This window comes from Haliaeetus albicilla, chromosome 6 (assembly GCF_947461875.1).
Source record: "Haliaeetus albicilla chromosome 6, bHalAlb1.1, whole genome shotgun sequence".
Classification (NCBI taxonomy): Eukaryota; Metazoa; Chordata; class Aves; order Accipitriformes; family Accipitridae; genus Haliaeetus; species Haliaeetus albicilla.
The window spans coordinates 40,050,510-40,076,839 of record NC_091488.1 but is presented as its reverse complement, the minus strand read 5'-3'; the positions used below and the strand labels follow the sequence as shown (position 1 = coordinate 40,076,839).

General features: G+C 40.7%; 2 long non-coding RNA genes across 2 annotated transcripts in view; one reads left to right on the top strand and one right to left on the bottom strand.

The window, feature by feature from the left end:
• LOC138685716 (uncharacterized) overlaps nucleotides 1-9,882 on the top strand; it is a 19,561-nt gene extending 9,679 nt beyond the window's left edge. Inside the window, exons 4-5 of the long non-coding RNA XR_011325117.1 lie at nucleotides 1,888-1,953; nucleotides 9,586-9,882. This is a non-coding gene — a long non-coding RNA (uncharacterized lncRNA). The remainder of the gene's footprint in view (nucleotides 1-1,887; nucleotides 1,954-9,585) is intronic.
• On the bottom strand, nucleotides 1,245-26,330 carry LOC138685714 (uncharacterized). The gene is made up of 3 exons (XR_011325113.1): nucleotides 25,812-26,330; nucleotides 5,079-5,143; nucleotides 1,245-1,944 (listed from the first exon to the last, which is right to left on the bottom strand). It is a non-coding gene; the product is annotated as an uncharacterized lncRNA (long non-coding RNA).

Below are 26,330 nucleotides of genomic sequence, written 5' to 3'. Positions count from 1 at the left end.
TCTGTGGGCTTTGATTATTTAGCAAGTTCAGAAACTGTTGAGATTCAATGGTTGGGGTTTTTTTCTGAAAGTTTTCCCTGTAATTTGTGGGTATAGTGACAGCAAAAGATAAAACTTATGTTCTTTGTTTTGTCTCTATATCTCCTTCTGTACTTCTAAATCCAGCCCCTGCCCCACCAGAGCGTGGTGAGACAGATAGTGGTGATAGTGGTTCTACTGCTGATGACCTGGCATTCAACATAGGGTCTTCGGGTGGTTAGGGAGGGTGTTATTCCATCACAGGACAAGAAGTTACAGTGCCTATTTAAGTTACCAGGCAGCAAGCTTAAATCAAGCAAAGGCAAGTTCTTTTTGCATAGCACAGTAGAAACCGGCTATGAGACTGATGGGTGCAGGGTATAGGAGACCAGGAGTATAAATGGGCTCAAAAAAGGAACTGAAGAAAATAATAGAAAGGCTTTTAAATGCACAGATGCAAAACCAGCCTCTGGCTCTGTCTGTCCCTGAACTAAGGTATATTGGAGGAAGAGTCAGTATTGCCCTGTTTTTTGTACTCTTTCCCAAAGGACCCATTATTGGCTACTGTCAGAGGAAGGAGCCTGGCTTTTTATAGATTTGGTCTGATTCACTGTGGCTGTCCTTATGTTATCAACACTCTACACCAGTGAAACAGGAGCAGGATTCATGGCCAAGTACACATTTTCTAGTGTGCAGAAAAAAAAAGTAAAAGTCATGTCCTCAGCCACACCACAACCTGTTCTCACTTTGTTAATATGCAAGGTTAATGAGCATAAACACATCTGCTCAACGTAAACACACTCCCTAGACTAAGAGCAGGAGTGCATTAGATCCTGGGATGGTTTGAGAAGAAAAAGTAAAACAACATCAAGTTACTCTTAATTCTGCTGTGGTCTTGTTTGGTTAGCTCACAAATATTCAGGAACAGCAAGAAAAATGCAGGCTTCCAGTGTAGTCCAACGCCAAGAATGTAATCCAGTTTGTCCTTAATCCCATGAGGATCATCTCAAATGTTTCCAGTGCTTTTGGCAGGAATATTAAATTACAAAATCTAGGATACTTGCCAGAAACAGAAAAAAAAAGGTTCACAGTAAAAGCAGTGCCCTGCTCTATGCTTCTGCAGGAACAAAATAGCTTGTCAATATGGATGATTACTTTGAAAAAACAAATTAAAAGGGCAACTTCTCATAAGTGTCTTAGAACAATCCATTCCAATTAGTTCCCAGTACTAAAATATGCACTGTTCGATGCCTGATGACAAGTCAAGGAAGTAAGTGAAGGTGACTGCCTTGTCAGTATATTGAGCTTTTCTTTTATGGAGCTAGAAGTACTTATGTGTCTCCTTTCTGACTCAGGCTGGGACCTGAGCTCCAGAGCCTGACTTCTGTTTTGTCTGTGTGTCAGAAGGAACTTGCAGAACACAGTGGGTTTGCTTCAGATTCACTCTGATACAACCAAGACCAGAGTTCAAAGATTGCTGTTTTTGTTGAATTTATCATAAGAAGGTACTTACACCTGTGTAAAATATATCCTCGACTATACAAAGTGTTCCAAAGAGAGAGAGTTGGAGAACTGTAAGGTCTTGTATGTATGTCAAGCCTTACATGCAACTCAATACTTGCTTTATTTGTCAAGGTGAAAGTCCCGTTTGTCTTTAGAGAGTGAATATTTAGCCATTTCTGATGAAATTGTTATACTAGGGTACTTTCATGGGTATAAGCTCTCCACTAGAGAAGAGGACAAATTATAAACTGTTTATTTATTTAGTTGGTACTGGAAAATTTTCACCTTAAATCAGACATGTTGACTTTGACACATTCTCCTTCTTTCTCTCTTTTCCTGCTCTGTCCCACATGACTGCTTTTCCAGGGTCTGCAGAGAAGTGTCTGACATTCTCATCCCTTCTGGGCAATACTCTGGTTGCTTCTGCAAGAGGTAGAAACACCAATGATTTATTTACTAATACATTTGAATTTTGTCATTCTATTTGTATTCTCTTCCTCATACTTTACTGAAGAACTGTCCTTAAGATCAACAAGAGATTTAATTTAGAAATTCCAGCTGTACCTTACCCAAAATACACATCCTACAGAATACCAAGGGTACATAGATGTTCCTTTATTGGGTATTGTTTTAAAATAAGAGGAGTCTGAGCTTCAGTCTCTGGATTTTTTTCAGTGCTACCCCATTTGGATCCATTGATCCTATGATGATGCAAAGAAAAAATAATGTAGTTGCATAGAGCTGGTAAGAGTATTTTATTGCCATGCTGTTTAGCACCAATGCCAAAAAGTCTTCATGGATGGTGCTGTACTTTGCTGGTGCCTCTCATTCCACAAGCGTCCTAACTCAGGCAGAAACATCACAGAATCACTTTCTTATTTTCTGCCAAGAATGGGGTGGCTAAAAACCACTTTTATCCTTCATGTCAGACAGTTGTGCTTTTATGCGGTGGCAGGAAAGGGTGGAGAGGAGGAAGTGTTGACCTCAGAGCTGCTTTCATGCTTATCTTTTTTTGCCTTTTCTTGGTCTAGGGTATATTTATGTCTGCTAGCTGGGACTCACCTGCTGCTGCATGTCTTCTTACCTTCCAAAGCCAATTGACTTTTTAGGATGCTTAAAAGACCCATATATGCTGTTGCATTTGCACCGGATATGTTAGAAGCCATATCCTGTATTGCATATGCAATTGCAGCCACAAACGGAAAATACAACACATTTTCCCATTTCTACTTAAGTTTTGATAAATCTAAATGTGAGACAGCATCTAGCTTGTTATCTTGATTCTTTTTGCAGCTCTGTTCAGATGAAAGGGTTTGAAAGAACACCAAAACTAGAGGGAGGGTGGCAGACAGATCAAGTACATGGAGGAGCAATGCACACTCTGCCTCTCTCTTGTGAAAAAGGTAGATAGAGATTCTGGAAAGCTTTGGAAGCACAAGGCTTGTTAAACCCATGGCACATTTTTCAGAGGAAGCCCGACGCATATTCAGGGAAATGTTGCTGGCAAGGTTAAAGTTGCTTAAAAAAATAACAGCACTGCTTTCTAAACATAAGCTCCTCTTCCTTTTAGTTATAAATCACTAGTTACTTTTATCAAAAAGGAAACCATAAGATACATTTTTCTTTTTAACTGTATACCTAATGACATTTTTTTTTCTGTTGAAGATCAACTTGACCTTTTGTTAAAACAATACCACAGGGTAACTACTTAGAGTGTTAAGGAGAAGTGGCAAAGCAGTAGCATTGGCAGAGAGAAGAAAATTGAGGCTTGTTGAGTCACTTGTTAGTGTCAAAAATGACTGAGTGACAGCCTTGTCAGCTGATTCCATATAGCAGTTATTTTGCCTTGTGACCTCCATTTTCAAACCTTGGATGCTTAACTTAAAGTGTATGAAAGCAAGTTAGGTACATTTGCTGAAAAAGCATACCTTTCAAAGACTCTCTGGCAAGGCATTTAGACCCTCATGTAAACTCCAATTCTTCAATTGACATGTTTGCTGAGCACCTGTGGAGGAGTATCAACTGCAGAGGACAGCAATTTCATATGCCTGTACTGCAAACAGTGTTGTCATTGTAATGTGAGCAATTAAAATGCATAAATAGTTAAGTACATGGGATATCTGAAGCTAACGTAGACCCACTAAACGTACTGAATAATTACCTTCACTGAAATCAGAAGCAAAATACTCAGCATTTAAACAAGAAATGGTGGCCTCTTTTCTGTGTACTATATACAAGATGAAAAATGAAACAAAATTAAGCCTTGGAACACAATCTCAGATAGGCTTGGAGTCCTACGTGAAAGAAAGAAAAAGAAAAAGGACACAAATTCAATAACTGAATTCAAAGCCTCCAGTAGGTTCCAAACTCAGCATGGGAGGATCCAGGGAGAGTGGAGCCCAGACCTCTTTTTGCAAATAAGGGGAGAGCCTTACTGAAGGAAGAGAAGGATAATATAGCTGGTTTGCTTGTGCTAAACTTGTCTTTCAACTGAACAGAAATTCTCGTTGACTTCAGTGGGGTTTTGTCAAAATAGAGCTGTATTAGGCACTGAATAGGATTTCAGGACTTCAGGTTCATTGATGTACTTTATAGCCCTTTCGGAAGTTGTGGTAGTCGCCTGTTTTCCTCTTAGGAAGTGACTCTGTAATGATACTCTCTGCTTCTTACGTTATGTTGTGCAGATTTGGTAAAAAACCTTCCCCCCAACTTTTAGCATATTGTTGCATTGCTTAGTGCTGGCATGAAATTAAATAGCAGCAGTTTGGGACTCACGCTGCTTTGCTTTTTTTTTTAGTTTTTTTTTGTCTTGTTCATGTTTACTGTTGATTTATTATAACAGCCTGGATAGTATATGGGGTGCTTTAGTTGAGAAGACATTGGTCATTCATATTTTTTAATTAGCATTCTTGAGGCATGCCAATCAAATCATGCTAACTGTAAAACATTGAGCAATGATTAATTAACCCTGTGGAGAATGTAGGTGAGTCCTGCTTCACATTACACTCTGATGCGCAGGACAACTATCAACATTTTCAGAACATTTGCTAATGCTGTGTGCTTCAATATCTGGGAGATTTGCTATGTGCTGGGCCCTATTAAAACAGCTTAGTTTCCTGTTGGCAGACCATATACCTTTAAAAAAACATTGCCAACCAGAAATGCTGGCCACAGGGTCTTAGAATTTGTTCACTTCTTGAGCCTCGTCTTGAAGGATGCTGAGGACCTGCTGCCCTGGCTCTTACTGCTGAGAGCTACTTCCCCTTGGGACTTCTGAAAACTAGTATAATGTGTTCCAAGCCAAGTATCCAAAAATGACTGTATGAGTCATTAGGTAGTAAACATTCTGGGGGCTCAGCCAGTCTTACTGTTCTGCATTTATGCGGTGTGTAATATTACAGGGATCTGGATCTGAGTGTCTTACAAGCTATGCAATACACTAGATATTAATAGTAGTCATAACTAAGGGATATAGTTTGGCTGCTTTTGATCTCATCAGAGCCATGTTTCAAAGCTTGCAGAGCTGAATGTAGAAATCCAGAGTCTTTAGACCTCACCCTTCATTATTTGAGCAGCAGGCCATCTGTTGCAGTAGTTATTCTGTTCTATACACAGCAGTTCCCTGCAAAGTAAAATAAAAACAATGAAATGGAAAAAAGATACTTGATGCAGTGCCTGATGTTTCGTTTGCTCAAATGGCATTTCCAGCTCTGCAGTGTGCAATTGGAAATGAGGCCTCCTACTACCATGTCCTATGCAAACATGCTGGAAGGTACAATCTTTTACAGACAATTCTCTTAAAATGATATTGCCTGTTAAGTAGAATTTTTGCCTGGGCACTGAGATTATCAGCAAAGCATAAGGAAAGATTAGGAGATGCAATGTTGGCCAAGCCATCCATTCGAAGATCACTCAAAGTCACAAGATCTGTTTAAAATACATAATAACTTGGGGTTCTTCTCTATTTGCCATCTTGCCCAGGGGTCCGGACTTTTCAGCTTTAGATCTTTAACCAGGCTGACGAAAGACTACTTTTATCAAGGGAGTTGAAGGTCGCATGTAGTCATGTGATTGCATGAGCTAGCCTTCAGAAAGAAACACCACTACATTATTTAGCAACATGAAGTAGCATTATTGTCCTTTTAAATTGCTTTTCAGCACCAGGGAAAGATGGTATTTCTAGTACTTCTTCCTAAGAGTATGAATAGACCTTCTTGTTGCTGTATTCTCGAGGAATGATAGTGAATCTTCTTTATGGCCATAGGGAGATCACATTTGCAGCGTGTAGGGGTAAAACACTTCTTAGAGCAGCATGCTTGTGTGTGAATGAATACTTCCTTAATGAACGCCCACATTTCTTTGGGGGGCTACATGTGTGTCAAAGCAGGGCTTGCAAAATACCAGCCATGATTTAGGCACTCTCATGACACTGGAAGGATAAAAGGAGTAGCATGACTGTATCTATACTTTATTTCCATTCCCCAGTATGCAGGTTAAACCAAATCAGACAATATTAGATTAATTAGACTAATATACCTTAATTTATTTCTCCTTACTGAAGTGAAATTTGTGTGCCTACATCATCTATTGCTTCTTATCATTGCCCAAAAGATATAAGATACATTTATACACCAGAAAGTGGCATGTGATGAACTTATACTGGTACTCTGCTAAAATAACAGTGAAGACAGAGCAATTCCAGGTAGAACTTGGGATAAGCCTCTTTTGTTCAACTATGGTCTTGTCTATAAACTTTAACTACTGCAGTCAGCCCAAGTTACACTGGCCTGATTGCTGTCTTAACCTGAGTTAAGATCTGCTTGGTTTTGGAGTTTGGGTGTGGGGGTTTGGGTGGGTTTTTTTTTGAAGGGTGTGTTAAAGAGTCTAAATTGCTTTAATTCCTTATGGACAAAAGGAAAGAAATAGTAATTACAAGCAGCTAGGAAGATAGAGAAGGCTGCGGTTTTATGGATGGGGAGACTTGAAATCAGGGTGACATAACTTTCTTGAGGACACATCAGAGCCCCCGGCAAACCAGGGATCAGAATGCAAGATCTCCTGGCCGCTTTTCACAGTTTATTTGTGCCTACATGTTTGTATAAGTTAGGAAAAAACATGTGTGAGGGAGAGAGAGAGGAGGCTGTTTTATTCTTGAGCCTGTCTGACTATTTCACAACTAGTCTGTGGCTGTGTCTGCAAGTTTTCAGATACGTGGGGCTCAGTTCTTCCTTTTGGTAAGCAGAATTCAGGTCTAAGCCTGAGGATGTATACACTTCTAGAGATATCCTAATCTTGGACCATTCATTGATGCATAATGCTAGGTCACATAAGCCATGTGAAGTGACATAGGGACCTTACTGACTGCTGAGCTGTTGTGATCTAACCCCAGCCAGCAACTAAGCACCACGCAGCCGCTTGCTCACTCCCCCCCCCCACCCCAGTGGGATGGGGGAGACAAGAAGTAAAACTCATGGGTTGAGATAAGAATGGTTTAATAGAACAGAAAAGAAGAAACTAATAATTATAATGGTAACACTAATAAAATGACAACAGTAATAATAAAAAGATTGGAATATACAAATGATGCACAGTGCAATTGCTCACCACCCACCGATCGATGCCCAGTTAGTCCCTGAGTGGCGATCCCCTGCCCCCACTCCCCCCAGTTTATGTACTAGATGTGATGTCACATGGTATGGAATACCCCTTTGGCCACTTTGGGTCAGCTGCCCTGGCTGTGTCCTGTGCCAACTTCTTGTGCCCCTCCAGCCTTCTTGCTGGCTGGGCGTAAGAGGCTGAAAAATCCTTGACTTTAGACTAAACGTTACTTAGCAACAACTGAAAACATCAGTGTGTTATCAACATTCTTCTCATACTGAACTCAAAATATAGCACTGTACCAGCTATATTTTAGGAAGACAATTAACTATCCCAACTGAAACCAGGACATGAGCCCATGTGGCATAATCTGTCTCCTGCAATGGGAAGAGTAAGCAACAGGTAGTCATATTCTTTCTAATGCCAGCAGAAAACAGCCTGTATCCCAGGTAAATTTTTCACAAGTAAAAAGTGAGTTGCTTAGGTGTGCAAATTGGACTGACAGTTCTGGCCCTAGTAATCATTTGAGTGATGTGTTTGTTATTTTTCTAGCCATTCAGGGAGCAAGCATTATTATCAGAGAAATTCTGGAGTATCTTACTGTTTTATTCTCTTAATTCAGTGTTAGTCTTCTACTACATCTTCAGTTCATGTACATTTTCTTCCTTTTCATCATCTTTTTCTTCCTTTCCTGTATCTCTTACTATCACTGTCTTTTTCCTCCAGCTCACCTCAGTTCACTCCGTTCTTTCTACTCTCATACCAGATCAGTTTTCTCACTAGCATACACTAACCCTACTATGTTGGTATGTGCTGCATATATATGATCGTAGCATAATATATGGAAATATGTGAAACAATATGGTATGATAGAGAAACTGTGTAGAACCATACATTTATTTTTGTTGCATGTCTGTTTATTATAATACTGTGAGGTCTCAAGTAGAAAACTACTTTAACCCAGACATGTTGAACTCACCTAGTTGTCCTTCTTCTAGCTCTGCCATTATTCAGTTTTTATTGACCCAGACAGACTGAAAAGTGCCTAGATCTGAAGGAAACATCCTTAAATATTTTAACCAGCAGTCTGGCTGACATAGTGCAGCAAGTGCATAACCCCAATTAATGAAATCACACAAAAGCAGACTTTCCCAAGCAGGGTTAGGCTTTAAGTATAACAGTTTTATGCCTTCTGTCTCTGTTCATTCTACCTTGCCATGATCTTTTTCAGATGACCACCACATGCACTCTAATTAGAAAAGTCTTCTGAGTAGATGAAGAGAATTGTTCTATCTGCATTTTCCAGGAAAAATCCTATGTCAGGGTCCCTCTTAAATAATGGAGGCTTGAAAAACCAAGAGGAAGATGATCAAGATAGTTGTATCAGTTTGACTCAATCAATTTAATTTGATCAGTGCAGGTACTTTTTGTGGGCTCTTTCCTAAGTCAGAAACAGCTGAAGCTGATTCAGTCTATTATCTGTTGTTAATTCAATTTCAGATTGTCAGTCTACGTAGGTAGCTACTTTAGCTAAATCAGTGTAACCAAGTCAGAGTCAAGTAAGTGGGTAGGCCCAAATCTTGGCTAGCTGTCCTCTTCCATAGAGCGTGAGGGTCATTGCTGAGATTCTGAAGGTGAAAAAATGAGCATCTGTCATGAAGAATTCATCCTTTCCCATTCAGGCCATGATCAAACTGGAAAGAGCGCCAGCGAAAATAATAATGGATTGGAACAATTGTGCAAAGGCAGCTTTTCTCAGTCATTGCCTTTGGGAACAGTTTGCTGCCTAAAGGGAAGTTTTCTATTTTTTGCAGGAGCAATGCTGTGTTTGGTACTTTTTATAAGACTTCAAATGTTATAGTTAGAGGAGATGGGTTTGGGCCACTGATTCAGGAGCTGGAAATCTTCCTGACTTACTCAATGTCTACTGTGGAATGTCTAATGTTATCATGAAATATTTCATAATGGTGAAGTATCTTTGGGAATATTGTGTGGATAAAATGACTTATGGGTACTTATGTTTCATTGACTGGAAATGTTCTGAGTGATATTACAGGACACTGCAGGAATAACACCTGTAACTGGAAGGGACCTTGTGGAAAATTCCCGTGACTGCTAACCTTAATGAAGCTTTGTAAGCAACAGTGAGAAATAAAACAGCAAAATAATAATAGTTTTAAAAACCCAACAAACGACTAAGAAAGATATAGCTCTAGAAGATTTTCTTATGTGATACATAACCACATTTCTCAAACTTGCATGTGATAATTATCTTTGAACACTAAAAGCCTTATTTTCATGCTGCCCTCTATTTGCACGTTAACTTAAAAAAGGGTATTTGCCCCCACAGTTTTAAAATAAAGCCTACAAAGCAGAGGAAAGAGATGCTTATGAAATCAATAGGAAATTTTATCTGGTAAGAAAAACAAGAGCATGGTACAGTAATATGCTTCTTTTTTCTTCCAGCAAGAAGTGTTTACAGAGGGCTACAGCACCCCAAGCTTTCTACTCACTGACTCACAGAAGTGCTAGTCTGTACAAGCCTTGCTGGTTGCAAATTTTCAAATACTGTTTCAGTGAAAATCAGGTAAAAGGGAGTTAAATGAATTGCCAGTTCCTGAAGCATTAATTAATAAAAGACTGGAAGAACTCCAAACACTTTTTAGTGATGAGACCTTGTCTTCTTCACTAAGAGGAAGTTGTGAAGGCAGTACTTGCATAGTTGTGCATATATGGATTTATCTTACCTCAAGGCGACTATGGCTGTGTGTCTTGGTTTCAGCTGGGATAGAGTTAACTGTCTTCCTAGTAGCTGGTACAGTGCTGTGTTTTGAGTTCAGTATGTGAAGAATGTTGATAACACTGATGTTTTCAGTTGTTGCTCAGTAGTGTTTAGACTATAGTCAAGGATTTTTCAGCTTCTCATGCCCAGCCAGGGCACCTGACCCAGACTGGCCAACAGTGTATTCCATACCATGGGACATCCCATCTAGTTTAGAACTGGGAAGTGGGGGGCAGGGATTCGCAGCTCGGGGCCTGGCTGGGTGTCGGTCGGCGGGTGGTGAGCAATTGCCCTGCGCATCATTTGTACATTTCAATCCTTTTATTACTACTGTTGTCATTTTATTAGTGTTATCATTATCATTATTAGTTTCTCCTTTTCTGTTCTATTAAATCGTTCTTATCTCAACCCAGGAGTTTTACTTCTTTTCCTGATTTTCTCCCCCATCCCACTGGATGGGGGGGAGTGAGTGAGCGGCTGCATGGTGCTTAGTTGCTGGCTGGGGTTAAACCACGACACTGTGTCTACATTAGTGAGTAGCACGGCATAATAGAAATTGATTTGTAGAACCAGACAGTGTTGAAGACCCAGTGCTTTTTTAAGGTGGTCAGTTTGGACTGGACTCTAGTCAGGTCTGATGGACTGACTGCCCTTTAGCAGCTGAAGCACCCAAGATGAGTTTAACAAGCACATCTTCCAATTTTGTTTTGTCCAAAAGAAATCCAGTCCACGTGCTCTCAGGCTGTTCTGTGACACGAACCCAAGTGCTCAACATGGGAGCTATTGGGAGACTGTCAGAAAAGTGCCTTCCTGTTTTTAACACAAATGCTAATGTAGGCACCCTCCCTCAATTGCCAGCTACACTGAGGTAAAATCATAATGCAAGATTGATACTTTCATTTTCTTACAAGGCACGTTCATTGAGGTCATCACAGGAAAATTGGGTGTAATTGCTATTTGTGATTTAATGTCAAAGGCTTCACTGTCATCTATTTTCCCATCTTTCAGCCCAGATGAAATATTCTTTAAAGATGTATTAAAGACTTTCTACTTTGTACTTTTGTATCTTCTTATTTTATTCCACTTTGTAAAGCCTAACTTAGTCCACTTGTAATTTCATGAGGCTTTCAGTGGTTTAGATCAGGCTCATAGGTTCTACGCCATACAACAAAAGCATTTTCAGAACTCTTCGGAGTAATTTTCTCTTTTGTATCCTCTTTTATATTTCTTATTTGACTTTCAGAGATTGTTACATGCATGAAAGCATCTGCTGGCATTGTTCCCGACTATGATGACAAGTTGGGTCGTTATCAAGGGTTCTTGGAAGTCAGGGAAGATATTGGAGCTATTTATGAAAAACTGCATACTCATTTCCAACTACGCTGATGAGAGTACCAGAAGAAAGTGGTTAAGTTCCACAATTTGTTGACTGAAGCTGAAGGAGCAGCTTTTAGCTGTGGAGGTATTTTCAGTTTCATGTGTGCCTGTAAATCAAGTGGAAAACTTGTCCTTTAATAGATTCTGTGCAAGAAATCTTTTATGAACACTGATAACTAGTATGAACACTTGTGGCTGCCCTGGTGCTACAGCAGTGGTACCTCTTGATGGAGGCATAAATACCATCTTCCAGGACAATATTTAGTTATATATAGCACAGTAGTATTGCATAAAGTGCTGACAGTTGTTGCAGGAACAGGGAGGTCATCTACATGAAGGACTGATCTAAAAAGAAAAATTTCTAAAACTCGTGGCTAGTTTAAAAGCAGTTCAGTTAACCTGTTTTTGAAAATAGCCAGCGCTGGAGCCACAGTTGCTGAAAATGTTATACTGTAGGTCTGCCACTGACTGTCATTACAAGAGGTGTAGCCATCACACCAGTAATGCTATCTCTTTTTAGCCTACGTAGAGGCAAAGCATAAGTGTGTTGTGGATTCAGTACCACATAAACAGGAATAGCAAAGTTCAAGTAAAATAGATCTTTAAAAAATGCAACTGATAGTAGTAGAAGAGTTTTGTTGAAAGTTTTTGGTTTTCTTCAAAGATTTACCAAGATTGGAGCCAAAAGACTTTGGACAAACTGATGCACAAGGCTAAGAACAGAGAGCAGTGGGTATAGCACCACATGGGGCTGGCTTTTCAAGGGGCTTTTTTGGGGAGGGTGGATCCTGGGATCAGGGAAGTCTCTTTCCAGGTGGCTGGAGAATTGGATGGAAATCAGGGACATGGGTGATGAAAGGAGGACTGAGGAGGGAGAGAAGCCTTTTGTACATGTGTTGTTCTTTTCATAGGGAGGAAAAAAAGAGGATACTGAAGAATAAGATACCCAAGGAGAAAAACTAAAGTACAGGAATGGACATGCTTTAGAGCAGAACAGAAAGGAGGAAGCTTGGCAAGAGGATATGAAAGAGAACAGGACTGCTGAAAGGGCATCCACGTGGAAAACAGTCACCCAACATAAGAGGTATGTTGCAGTTCATGTATGAGTAAATACAGACATTACAAATTGGAACCAATTGGTGCCATAGTGAGTATAGCTCTTCATTTGTGGAAATGCTGGCCTAGAATATCTTTACTAGACTTCTCTGTTGGCTTTATCTTCAACTGCTAAGAAATTTGTGTCACACCAGCTATACCTTAAGCAAGAGATCTGATTTAAAACCCAAAATGGCCATAATGGAGGGAGGAGTGGGTGTATGTGTGTGGTTCCTTAACTGTGTGTAGTTGACTGTGTCCCATGATTGTGTCTTGTGGTTTTTATTACAGAGATCTAAAGCATGATCCAGTAGATAAGACAGATCAAGAAGAGCTTAAGGCTTTTCAGGGTGGCTGTAACTGTTTTTTAAAGGTGGCCACTTACTGCGTAGAAACCTTCAGAGCTTCTGCTCCATGGGCAGGGGGAGAATGTTAATACCCAGGACTATTAACTTGAGTTTCAGATTTAGTGTCAGTTTTGCCTCAGTTAGTGTCTTTAAACTTTGGCCATTTGGTGGTGTTCATTGGTCATCTGCTGTGGATGTGCTGGCTAGCCAGTGCACCAAGGCTGCATTAGAGAAGCAAACTTTTTTTTCAGTTCATTGCAGTTCCTCCTTTCCTGAGGACGGGTGTGTGGGGCCACCTGATAAGAAGCACACTAAAAGCTGCTAGTGTTATGCAGATGGTGTTCAAAACTTTTTGTACTTTCACCATTGGTATTAGAAGCCAGCTGGGTCAAGTGGCACAGACCAGACTGCTCTTGTTTCCTGAAGGCGTTTTCATTTGTAGGAATCAGTAGTGCAACTTTACACTCATTAATTCAAGCAATGAAAACTTGACTGGTTTTGTAGCTACTTACGTTAACAAAGTATTCCAGTTATTTCCTTCGCGGGAGTGAAAGGGACTTTGAGGGTGACAAAAGCTTATTAGGTCACCCCAGGAACACATTTCTGCAATTGGTTGGCAGTTCTTGAAAATCTGAGTCATGCCCTTTCCCGATTCAAAGTTTCACTGGTGAGCTCACTGTTGCTACTTGTCACCTTCCCATCCCAACATGTACCCATGCCTGTTTGCACACCACAAAATGTTTCTCATGTTATCACAAGTAACCTATCCCTGCAACTGTTACAGAACTATAAACAGTCGAGGTCTATTTTTGAACAAAACTCTTAACTAAATACTGAGCTTGCCTGCCTTGGTTTTTGGGGGTTTTGTTGTTTGTTTTTTAGTGATTACATTCATATGAGCCAACTAAAATGAATTTTAAACCAAGATGCTGCAAATCCACCTGTAATTTTGTAGGAAAACTTACAGCAGTAATTACAAATGAGCAAATTTACAATATCAAGATTTGTGTGTAGGCAACTGAAGAATAGGACAAACAGATAAACTTATCAAACATATTTCATTAGTCTACAAATGTGCTATTATTTCTAATAATTAGGTTTGGGTCTTTTGCTTTTTACAAAATAAATTATTGGCAGATTTGATACTGACAATTGACCATATTGTGTTCAGAGATAAAACATGTAGCAAGATAAACCATTAGATACAACTGAGCCTCTAGGCATATAAACAAACAGCAGAAAATTTGTATTGTAAGTATGAATAAGTTTTGTTGGGTTTTTTTGTTGTTTTTTTGTTGTTGTTGTTTTGGGTTTTTTTAACACTGGTATATCATGGACCCTTTTTTTCCCCGTAGCTGATAAAGCGTACCCATCAGCCCAAGTATTAGTAAATGTGAGTCTGACCATCCTGCGCAGGTGAAAGCTGCAAAGAGCCTGTACCAATTTTGCCAAAAAAAAGTAGCTTCTTTAGCTGAAAGTAAGAACTAATAACAATCAGAATTTCTTTTTCCCCCCTAGTTGATAAAGCAAGGTCCATGGTCTCGATACCAATAATTGATTATTTCTCTTTTTACATTGGCAATTGCATTTTCTGTTCCTTTTCAGCAGGCTTAACTATCAAATACACTAATCAAATGAATGCTTACTTACTCCAAAGTGGAGCATCTTTCATCATTAATTTTTTTGCTTTGATGAAAAAAAAGTTATTTAAAGTTCATAGTATAGAACTTAAACACATGCGTGGGAGTAGAATTGTTTTAGACCACAGACAAACATCAGGATGGTCAGATCTGCATTCTGGCTGTTTGCCCAATATTTAAATCAGCTTGGCTGTCTCTTTATTGCCTCTGAGGACTGTGGATACACTTCGTCTTAAAGATGCTGGTAGATAAAATAATCTGATTCAGGCTCTCTCTTGAATTCCAGTTCATGGTATTTGAGTTTAAGAAATTATTTCCTAGTCAAAGGTATGTTTGTTTTTTATTCCTGTTGTTTAGGAAAAACTGGTTTTGCTCAGTTTAATCAACTCAACAGCCAAACATGGCATCTTCAACATGTTCAGTAAAACTGATCCCTAAAAAAGTGCTAAAGTAGTAAGGCGTAACAGTGGTCATACTATATATACTTTAGCAAATCTCCACATATAATTTATTGCTGTAGTTTTAATATCAGTTTTTCCTTTATATCTCTTATATTCTCATGGAAAAGGTTAGAACCATTTTTGGAATTGCATATTTTTTAATCTGTCAGAGGCTTTTCCTCTTCAAACTAGCTACTGTAATATCTGCAGACAATTATTAATTACCTCTTGTTCAGACCTGTATTTGCCCGTCTGTCTTTCCAAAGACACAATTCTGACACTTCCCAAACCAGAGGCAGGAAGAGGGAACAGTAAATTCACATTGCAGATGACTTCGAAAATCAGCAATTCTGTCTTCATTCCAAACTGCAATGAAAGATATTTGCTAAGCTCTCCATAGAACAGCAATCTGAAAAATGTTGGCTTGCTAATTTCAACAAATTAGGACTGAGGAAGATTAAGACAGTGCAGGCTTCCAATTTCAAAAGCCCCTGGGTTTGCCATAGGGCTTGTTTGTTCCCTTCCAGCTCACATAGTGGGAGAGGGAGGGGAGCATCTGTGATTCTCTAATTTCTAGACTATTGGGGCAAAGAATCTGAAAATCCTGGACACTCCTTCCTGAGAGGGCTGCCAGGATCTGTAGGGCTCCTGATATTCCTGACTTTTAAAAAAAGAAAAAATAATAATAAAAAAAATCTGCTTAGTAAGCTATCTGCGGGCCAAGACACCAGAAGCATTCCCCAGTCTGTCTGCGGGACTTCTGAGGAGCTCAATAAGTAAACCAGCAAGAGTTCCAGCAGGATCCCAAGGGAAGAGTGCCTTTTGTCTTTGATTTACAATATAGTCCTTAAAAGTTCTCTAACGTAACTGTAGATGAGGAAAAGCAAGCAGTCTGCATACCAATGGCTGAACGTCCCAGGGAATGTCATCAGTAGTGACCGGCTGCAGAGTCAGATGCCACTAATAGAAGTCTTCTCACAGAATTTCTGCCTCTTGGTGTCCCACAGTAACATCAGATCTGCACTGGCTTAAAACAAACCTGATCCCCTTCCTCAGTTCTATGGCTACAGCTTGCCCTGATCTTCTTACTCCTAAACTCTGAAATGCTTTCAGAGTCAGCTGACAGTTGTCCACAGGACCCATAGATCCCAGCAATCGAAGACAGATCTGGACCATCATGTGTCTGAACTGAACTGCAGTGTTGGCTCAAACTCTTTTTTCAGACATTTTGGACATAGGTAGAAGTTATTGTCAAAAAACAGGTAATATTTGTTGAGAAAATTAACTAAACCTGTGCAATGTCAAAAAAACCCTTTTCAATAGTTTTTTTTCTTTATTTTTAAGTCACTCTTTTTCTTTCCTTCCATGTGTGAAAGACCTGAAAAATCAAGATATATGTCATCATTTATGTGGCAGCGGTCTGGTGTCTTGGTTCAAGACACAACTGGGCATGTGTCTTAAAAAGGGGAAACAAATCACCTTTTTTGTGCTTAGAAAGCAGTTTCCACTCGGAGAGTGGCACATTACAGCATTCAGTTGCATTTATTTTGCAGAAGCTTCTTAGCACTGAAAGACACTGATAAATTTTAAGAGAGCATTCTAAAAATATCAGGTAAGCTCTAGTGACAAGTGATAGTTAAGTTGGTATGAAGGTTTTAGTAATCACTCACTTTACAGGCATTTTAGATAGAAGAAAACCTGTTCAGAAAGCAGGCTGTGTTACCTACCACACATGCTGAAACACTGTCTCTTCACAAGCAGACACAGCAGCGGATGAATCCCTTTTGGAAGAACAGCCTCAGGTTAGAGTAGAAAACCGGAAACGCTAGAAAGAATAAAGGCAAAGGAGCTCCGTCTGGAAAAGGTAAAGTCTTACGAGTCCTCTTCTTTCTGAAAATACTTCTTTACTCCTTGATGTGACTTCTGCAAAGACCACCTCTGCTTCTGTTAAGAGATGAAGGGCGTGTAACTACTGTTACTGTTAGTGTCCCATGCTATTTGCCTCTTCTGGAAGGGTCACAGGATCCTTCTTTCCAACAAAGTGGACCTTTTGACTTGCAGTATCAATGTTTCAGAGTCTCCTCTCAAATTTCTCTATCATTGTTTCTCTCTTGTTCTCCGTTGTAAATCACTGTTTGTGATTGCTTGTCAGCAACAGTGGCACAGTAGCACTGGGGTAATTGTCATGTTTGTTCCACATGTTCATGATGCTGTAACATCAGAGTTACAAGAACATATCCACCTGCAGGATGTGGACTTTACTGTTGATTTTTAGATCAACCTTTCTGTCACCTAAAGGTAGCTGTTCACTTCATAAAGCATCGTCTAGTTTCTCAATTCAGCTCTAACTATATGGTTAAGCAAAACAGGCAACAGTCCATCAAGATTGTCTTTGGTTGCTGTGGGGATACCAGGCTACTTCCTAGCAGCTCCTACCAAGCACTGTACTGGGAAATCCTTAACAGACCTATTTATTTAAGTAGAATTATTTTGAAAAAACTATTACATATGTACATTAGAGTTGATTTGAATAGAGACTTCTGACTATCCCAGGTACTGTGTTACCCAAATTGCTCTAGTTTATGGCATAGCTGGCTAAACTGGCAAAGTGAGGCTGTTTGTCCCAGGTAATTTAATTCTGTAATTAGCTTTTCCTTCTTCCTATATGCCTGCAGGGCAAGAACCAGCTCTGGTTCAGTTATATTCACAAGAAAGTTAAAAGGACTTTTGGAAAACTGAGCTTCCCAATTACTAAAACAGAAAAAAAAAAAAAAAAAAAAAGAATCCTTGGGAGAAAAAAAAAAAAAAGAAAATGTTTAAAATAGGCAATGAGGTGGATTCTGCTCTTAGCTGTATTGATTTAAATAGAAGTTGTTTCAGTAACATGAAATCTAGATTTATGTAAGAATAACTGAAAGGCAACATCTGGTTCACTGCTTGTGTTGCAGTGACAGCTGGGCTTCACTTGTGCTTGCTGGAGATAACAGACACTTCCACATGGCCATATCAAGTTAAACGATCAGCTCAAAAGCACAAGTAAGGATGCAAGTATCGGCTGTGCCAGGGAGAGGGTAACATAACTGAAAGTTACTTAATTCTGGTCATACTTCTGTAAGAGAAGGTGCAAGTTTGCAGCCTCTTCTCAGCTAGGTCACTACGAACACTGGCCAGTTACAAAAAAGTCATTTTTTTGTGTTTGTAGGTATTCTGACTTAGCCCTTCCATGCTTTTAAGGGAAGAAGGAGAGAGGTGAAAGACCGTAGGGCTACAAATGATGCCCATTATGTGGGAAGAATCTCACACTGATGAGTTTTCACCCACTTACCTGTACACTTAAATAGTATGTTGAGGCAAATAAATATCTGCTTTCTAAATCTCACTTCCAGCTAAAGAAAACCAAGTGGCAAATTAGGATTTCTCTAACAAGGCTGTGAAACCTCAGTGGCATCGTTGTGCAGGAGTCATACTAAATGTACGCTGGTGAGGCTGCTTCCAAGATAGCTCCTAAAATAGGCACTAAAGATGTAACTTGACCCAGTGCTCCCTGCAGAGCCAGCTGCAGGGGAGGAGAGCTGCTTGCTGCACCTCTCCATTAGTTGAAGGAGATGACTGCTAATGACAAAACAGCTGTCTCTGATCCCATTGTTGTGTTTCCAAACCAGTAGCTCCATGGAGATTGGAATCCAGTTCCAAGTGTTCTGGATTCACTTCTACTGCCAGAAGAGCCCGCATTTAGTTAAGGAACAAGGTTAAATATGCTTGCAGTAGCATATAGTTGGTAATGTAGTTCAAGCCTGTGACAAGTTCAGCGCAGGGGGAAGGGACTGTCTGAGCTGCCTAAAAGCTGCTGCCAGTGCTTTTAGCCTTTACCCAGCGGGAGCTGACTGAACAGGTAAGACTCCTCTGCTGAGCTAAAGGCTTGTTTGGATTATTTGTACGGCACAATTTGGCTAAGCACCACTGAGAGCCTGGATTGAGGATGTCACCTTTTTATTATATACTGTACTGCTGTAAATTTTTGTTGTCATTAATTTTAAGTGGATCACTGTCATTTTCCTGCTTATAACACAGATCCAGAGCACGGACAAAACTACCATGGAGGCAAAGACAGGAGGAGAGGCATACTGAGTCCCATCCGCCAAGAGTGCAGGTACCTGCTTCAGACTTATTTATGCCAATCAGCAGGAAATGAGCAGGGCTTCTTGCCCTGCCTTGTGCTGCAAGGGGGGTCACCCAAACTTCACTTATGATTATCCTTATGATTTCCTGTAATTTCCAGTCTCACTGTTAACGAGTGCTCACCAGGACCGAAAAGACCAGAATCATCTGATTCAGTCCTCCCACTACCATAGGCAACTACATGTAACAGGCATGTGAGCATTTTAAGTACCCAGAAGGGCAGCTGTCTTGGTTTTCATAGGTGCAAAAAAAGGAAATGAGCCCCAGCCTCTGATTCCTGGCTGGCAGGCTTAGGTATGCTTTATTCCACAAAGTGGGAAAAGGCTAGAGGTATGCCTGTGCCTTTTAGGAGAGGGAGTTCCCCCAAAAAGTTGGGTACAAGTGCGTTCCCAAGAAAGAGGGGATGTTTTCTCTAGCAAGATCAGAGGTGATGGCTGCCAGACCTGAGGGTGATGTTAATGGGGTGGAGTTCTTTATAGGAGTGGATGTGAAGAGCAGGAGGAGAGATTTTGCACCAGAAGAGCTGTAGTATGCGGGGATTTGGAAGGTCTGAGGCATGGCCATGCAACTTTGCACGGCAAGTTTCTTGTTCAAAAACATCCATAAAACAATTCTTTCATACCCCACCAATTTATGTTGTGCCAAGGGTCCTTTCCAATGCTTTACAATAAACTTGAGGCTTGTAGGAAAAGTCTAGAGAGCCAAAGGATAATGTGCTGCAGAGAGGCAGAAAACAGAGCAAGTTTCCACGTTTCTGCTATGGCAAGGAATTCGTTACATTTGCAGCCAGTTTGTACCGCTTTGTTCTCATGCCAGCATTGTTTAGCTGCTCTCACAAGACAGGCTGTCCATTCTCCATGTAACCCTTTTCTGCATCTTCTCCAGAACTGTTTTCTTCTCGAGAGCCCAAATCATATACTGTGTTCTGGAGGAAACACCAGAGTTTTGTACACTTGCATCAGTGCTTCCCTACCTCTAGTAGAGAAATATTATCTTACCTAAGGCACGTTCTCTTTTTCTGTGAATGGCTGAAGATTTATTTGTTGTTTACTTCAGTCATATTTTGCATGTCCTAGCTCATTTGACTTTTGAGAAATCTGGCCTTAATCCTATGCATCTTTATCTCTGCACCACAGCTATCTTTGCTGACCAGGATTGTTTGCTATTTGTGACTCCTAAGAACCTCTCTACAGTGGGTTTTTTCACTTATTCAGGCCTAAAGTGCTTCCCAAGAAGATTTTTCTCTTGCTTGGAATATATACGTGGGATAGTTTTCATACCTTTGATCTAGATATATTCCAATCTCCCTCCACATTCAAGTCTTTCAGCTCTTCAGGTAAATTCACTAATGAGTTTCCTTAATTTGACAGTTTGCCCTTCTGAAGTTGAAAAAATTAATTACCAACTTGCTTCTGTTTGTTATTCTGTTCAATGTAAATGGAAACAGTTGCTGAGTACTCAGCCCAATGCTGTTTTCTATGACCAGCTTTTTTTTGCTTGTCTTCATTACTTACTAATTTGGGGTTGTCTCTTTTTGTCTCGGTAACTACTGAGAAGAAATCTGGCAGCTATCGTATACATGGCTAGCTGGGCCCAAGTTTATTATTAGAAGCATTTGTTTCCCAAATAGTATCTGGGAAGTTAAAGTTGACCATGGCACAATTCCCAGTAGTGTTTCTATAATAACAGTTCAGTGACAGACCTCTTCTTGCACCATTATATTTTAGCTGCAGACAAGAAAGTCCAGGTTTCAATGAGGTGTCCAAATCAAAAACAATGACTCCCCAAAAAACAAAGGCTGTGAGCAGGTGGTCTGGGCTGCTGGAAGTAGAGCTTCCTGTTCACATACAATGGGAGTTTTATGATGAATGAAATGATGATGAGTTAAATGACAGATGGCTTATTTTTTAATAAATTGCAAAGATCACTTGATGCTTTCCACTTGTCTGGATTAAATGCCTAAACACTGAAACAAAAGGAGTATTGTACTAAGATTGCAAATGTTTTGGATATTGGCCTATTGATCATATTCATATGGGCCAGGTCTGGCTCACATTTGGAACAGGAGCAGAGCAGTAAAATAGAGTCTGTTCCATGAGCTATTGCTCTCCTGAGTTACGGAGACCAAGCCAGCTTTTTCTGCCATAGGGCTGCTCTGTTCAGCCTGCAGTGCTGTGAAGGATGGGTTCCCTCCCCCATGCTGCCAGTCCTGTTTCGTGTCGTACCTACTGGATTCTTCCGATCTGTTGCAAGTGACCATTTGGCCCACAGCAACGGTCATTACCTGGCAGAATTTGTAAGCGGGTAAGTCAGTCATGGGAATAAATGCATTTAAAATTTTCCCAGCTGTTGTACCTACATCCAGGACTTGAGTGCAGCTTGAACTCTTACATGTAAGAAACGTGCAAAGCACTCTTCTCCTTCTCAGCCCATGTCTGTCTCTCATTGAAATTAGCCTGCTGTTCACATATGACAAGGCTTCTAGCAGCTTCTGTCATACCATTCCTGACTTATGGTCAGGCTCACCCAGCCTTCTCACCCTCCTCCTCCATGGAGTCTAATCATAGCTATTTGTATCACTTTTATTTTATAGCCCTGTTTTGTGTACTGTCTTGCTACATCATATTTTCAAGCGCAGACCCAATCTGAAGGGTACTTGGAGGAAAAACTGTGCACCTGTTTCCAGACCTTTGGCTGCTGCAAACCAGTAAAGGAATCCAGGTCAGTTAACCCTGGCCAAAGAAGTGGGCCAAAAGTTTGAAGTTGAAAGGTTATACATCCGAGAGCTGCAGTAGCTGCCTTAGTGCTTGTAATAATGACTTGGCTGTACAGGCGAAGCCAGCAGGACACAGGACAGAAACTCGGGGCTCTGGAGACCAGAATGATAGCCGATGCAATAGGAAGCCAGAGGGAAAAAAAGCAGGGAGGCCTTTTTCATAAAAGGCACAGAGAAAGAAACTGGGCATCAAGTTGTGCTTAAAATGGCAAAAGCATCTCAGCTGCTGACCTCTCCTTGGAAAGGAGACAAGGAGCAGTGAGTCCTGACATGGTACCGTAGAAATGACAGACCTGTCATAAAAGGACAGGTATTTCATCTTCCAAAAGCATCTTATGTCAGTCATCTGAGCACGTGAGGCTGGGTGGGCAGGGACCCAGAGCCACAGGTTCAAGGACTTCTTGCTTTCTCTGACCTCAGAGCCTGTCCGCATTTGGCACTGGGGCTGTGACTGATGGGTGGGAGAACTGGATCTTGAGAGGTTTGTCTCCTGCCAGGGGAGGAAGCATCAGTTCTTGTCCCCTTTACCTGAGGGAAGGGCCGCTTTCAGTGCTGTGAAGCTTCGATTTGGATTACCCTTGGACACATGTAGAGGTGGAGTCATGCCAGTATACTGGCATGCATTGGAAGGATGGAGGGGACAAGTGGGAAACTTATTTTGAGTTCCACATGACAGTGTAGTTTAATGGAAACAAGGCAACAAGTGGAGGGGAGGAACCTGCAGTTTAATGTTGCTCTTGAGCTGGTGAAAACCACTAGCTGCTCAGGACACATTTTCCATAATTTTGCAAACCCTTTCCCCTTCTTCTTCCTGCTGTTTTGCTCACAGTGCTCTTCAAGTGGGTGTGTTTTGACCTATTTCTTCCTCTGCATATGCCTAGTGAAGCACAAGGATGTTTAGTGCCTATTGGATAATGTATTTCTTTATGGGTTTGCAGATGCTCTTATGTATAGATACATGCCCTGAGGGCTTCACTTTGGTTGGCAAGTAGCACTTCCTAATGTGCTCACCACTTCAGATTGAATTGGTTAGCAGGGAGGCCTTCTCAGCCTACCCGGGTTACCTCCATGATGTTTCTTGCTGTCATATGTTTTGTTTGCTTGTGTCCTCTCTCCCAGATGGAGTACAGGAGCACTGCACAGCCCAGGGCAGGAGAAAGTACTCTGAACTTCCCAGAAAAAGTAGTCCCTAGGGACCATGAGAGCAATCACAAGCTCATGTAGTTCTTTGGTTGACCAGGTCTTGGAAAAGTGACGTCAAACTAGGTGGGGGTTGCATGCTGTGAACTCCTGACAAATGCTGTGGGTTCTGATGAGATGTCCTACAGCAACTAACCAGATGTTTTTAAAGCTCCTGGGACAGGCTTTAGCAAGTTGTTTCCTGGAAAAGAGTCTCTGGAAGAAATATGCAACCACAAATCAGTGACTAAACAAGCTATGTGAGGACTGATGCTTACTACAGCTTGAGTGGTCAGTGCAGTGGAGAGCAGTCCTCTAGCATATCTGGGGCAAGGGGACTGAGAGAAACTCTATGAAACAGAGTTGTGCTGAGGCAGGTTTTGGAGCTCAGTAGCAAAGATTTGGGCACGTATGGGACTTGGGACTGTTCTCATGGTGTGACATAAAGAAGATTAGAATCAGATTATGGTGGTAGGTAGTAAAGCTAGAAAATGAGTGGAGAAGGGATGTTATGACAGTCTGTATTTCTATAAATGCATTCATCTCCTAAAGTAATTAATAAAGGGGGATAGTTCTGTTGCATTTGACTTGTAGGACCAGAGGTGTATGGTAGACTGCATGGTGCATTGCATACACAGAGTCTGATTCGTCATCTTGCTTATTGGATTGTCAGGGAGGAAATCACTTTCATGATGCTGCAACTTCAGCTTTCCATTCTGTTTATTCCATGTTCTCCAGTTTTTCCTCCCCCATGTTCAATGTTTTTTCTTTCCATTTCCTGTAATTTTTATCTTTGTTTTTCTCTGGTTTTGCAAGCTGAGGTAGAGTCTGGCTGCAACAATTTCTTAGTTTAGTAGTGACACAGAGGTACAGTTTCTCCTAGAACTTAAATAAGACTTAATTTTATTTGGATTTATTTTAGTTATTGCTTTGCATTTAAAGAATTTGCATTCTGTGGCTTTTATGTTTGGTTTGGGGAGAGGTTTGTCAGGAGGATTGATTTTTGAACTGAAATAGAAAAAATCTGTTGACTTTTTGGTCACATGCATTGTTTTTGCTTGCAGGAGCATTCATTTGACGTCCTGCTAGTCATTCTTTTCCAAAGCATTTTGAAGTCTACTCATTGTTGTAAAATTATTGCTGATACTATTTGTGTGCAATAGAATATATCCCAGAGAAGTGGTTCCTTATGCTTTCTGCCAAATAAATTCATTGGTGTTGCAGATCAGTTATTAAGTTCTTGCTTATACAGATCATTTTGAAAACAGCTAGGAACTAAACTTTTTTTGCACTATATTAATTGTTCAAATTGCCATTTGAAGCCTTGAATTTAGTTTGACATATTTAGATGACAACAAACACCAGCTTTCATTCTGTTGCTGCTCTTGGACAGTTACAGTTGCCAGAAGAAACTGAAGTAAAATTACATTATTACAGATTAGATTATTATATTATTTGACCAATGTAGTTAGAATTTGGGGTTTTGTAGTTTATTCCAGATAGAGGTGTATTCAGATATCTTAGATATAATTCCTTGTATTTAATGCAAAAGAATAAAACTGTGAGCAACAGGTCCTCTGTTCACAGCGCTACATCTCCTGTGGACTTTGGCTGCAAATGTGAATGCTTAGCTCTTCCTAGAGTTAGATGCCTTGTGCAAGACTCACAGAAAATTGACAAGCACATAACTTAGAGCCAGCTGTGAAGTCAAACAACTTCTTCTAATCCATCACATAGTATCACCATAGAAACACTGCATGTCTAACTAGCTTCAGAGGTGCATTGGTAACTTGAGTTGGCCTCTCTGAGCCAGCAACTCAGTCCTGCTAAAAGAACATTCATGTTCTTCACCCCTGTGTTTTTCAGCCTGCCCAGAGATCCATGCTAGACTGTTACCAATACCCAGGTTAGCTAGTCTGGAATTAGCTCACACCCATGAACTCATGCACAAAAGATGCAGCACATGCATCCTGTCTGGAACAGAGGCAGGAATAGCATCCATTTCCTCAAGGTTTCCTATGTTGTTCTACCATGAATAGTCCCAGCATCGTGTTCTGCATAAATCTGGCACATCCCAAGAGTGAGTCTATCCTAAACAAAGGCAAGGCCTTGCAAAATAAAGCAAGGCCAGAACAAAATAATACCGGACTACATAATTTAAGACTGTCATGAAATGTATGAGCAAGTGGACCGAAGTGAAGTCATACAACCCATCTTCTGGTATTTCCTAACTTCTGACGCTTTCATTGTGCAACCTTAATGATTTTTTTTAATTGGTCCTGTGCCTATAATACTTAGGTGAATTGAAGGGCAAGGACAGAAGAGATGAGAGCTAATAGGAAAAAGATATATCAGAGTCAAATAAACTAATTTTAGAAGGCAGATAATATAGCTATATACTTTGAAGCAGCTTGGTTTTGTAAAGGCCAGGACGTGAAGGGTAAAAACCTGAGGAACCTCGTGTGAGAAGGGACAAAAGTACAAAGGTATTTTCAGCTCAAGGCAAGACAAATTACAGAGGACTGAACTTTGGTTCCCAGCCCAGAACACATTGAAAGCCATCTCAGCAGGCTACAGAGTGGGATAGTCCCTTAAGAATAGACAAAATTTCCCTGCTTTTAGTATGTTATTTTTATTGCGTGTATTTATATGCTGTATAAAACTGATGCTGAGAACAGACTCCACCTCTGGTCATTCCCCGCGATAGCCACCAAACAAACCTGGAGCTGCTCTTCCAATAAAGGAAGCATTTTGTTCTGATACAATGCTAAAATCATACTGCAACGTCCCTGAAGCACCACTTAGAAAAGCTTCAGATTAGAAGCGGTCAGGATCATAAGGTTTGAAACAGGAGAGGACAATTAAATTATTACCAACCCCTTAGATTTCTTCTAGCATGATACGCTGCTCTGGGTGAAGTATATTGATGCAGCACATGATTCCAGACAAAGTCATTTTTTTGCATCCCGTTTATGACTGGCAGAATTATTTATTAACTTTCTCTTCAAATAGCAATGCTCTGTCCCATACAGTTGGGGGCTGTAGTGTAGAGAGATTTTCCAGAAGCCCCATGACTCTCTCCCGGGTTGGTCATACAAGGGGGGGCGGCTTCATTTTGCCCCTGGTAGCAGCTCTTCAGGGGGGTAGTTCCTTCCCTAATTGCTTTCACGGGGGTTGGCTGGAAGGGAGTAAGGTACTCGGGAAGGAAGAATCCCGCACCTGAAATAACTGCTGTGGCTTTCAGCTTGCTTGGCTTCCCCCTACCCCCCAGGTGACAATCAGATCGTTAATTAACTGTTAACTCCCGGAGGCTGAGGAGGCGCTGGCGGGGCGGGCTGGGAAAGGCTTATGCAGCGGCGGGGGCGGCTTGCTGCCCCCCTTTACGGGTTTCCCACC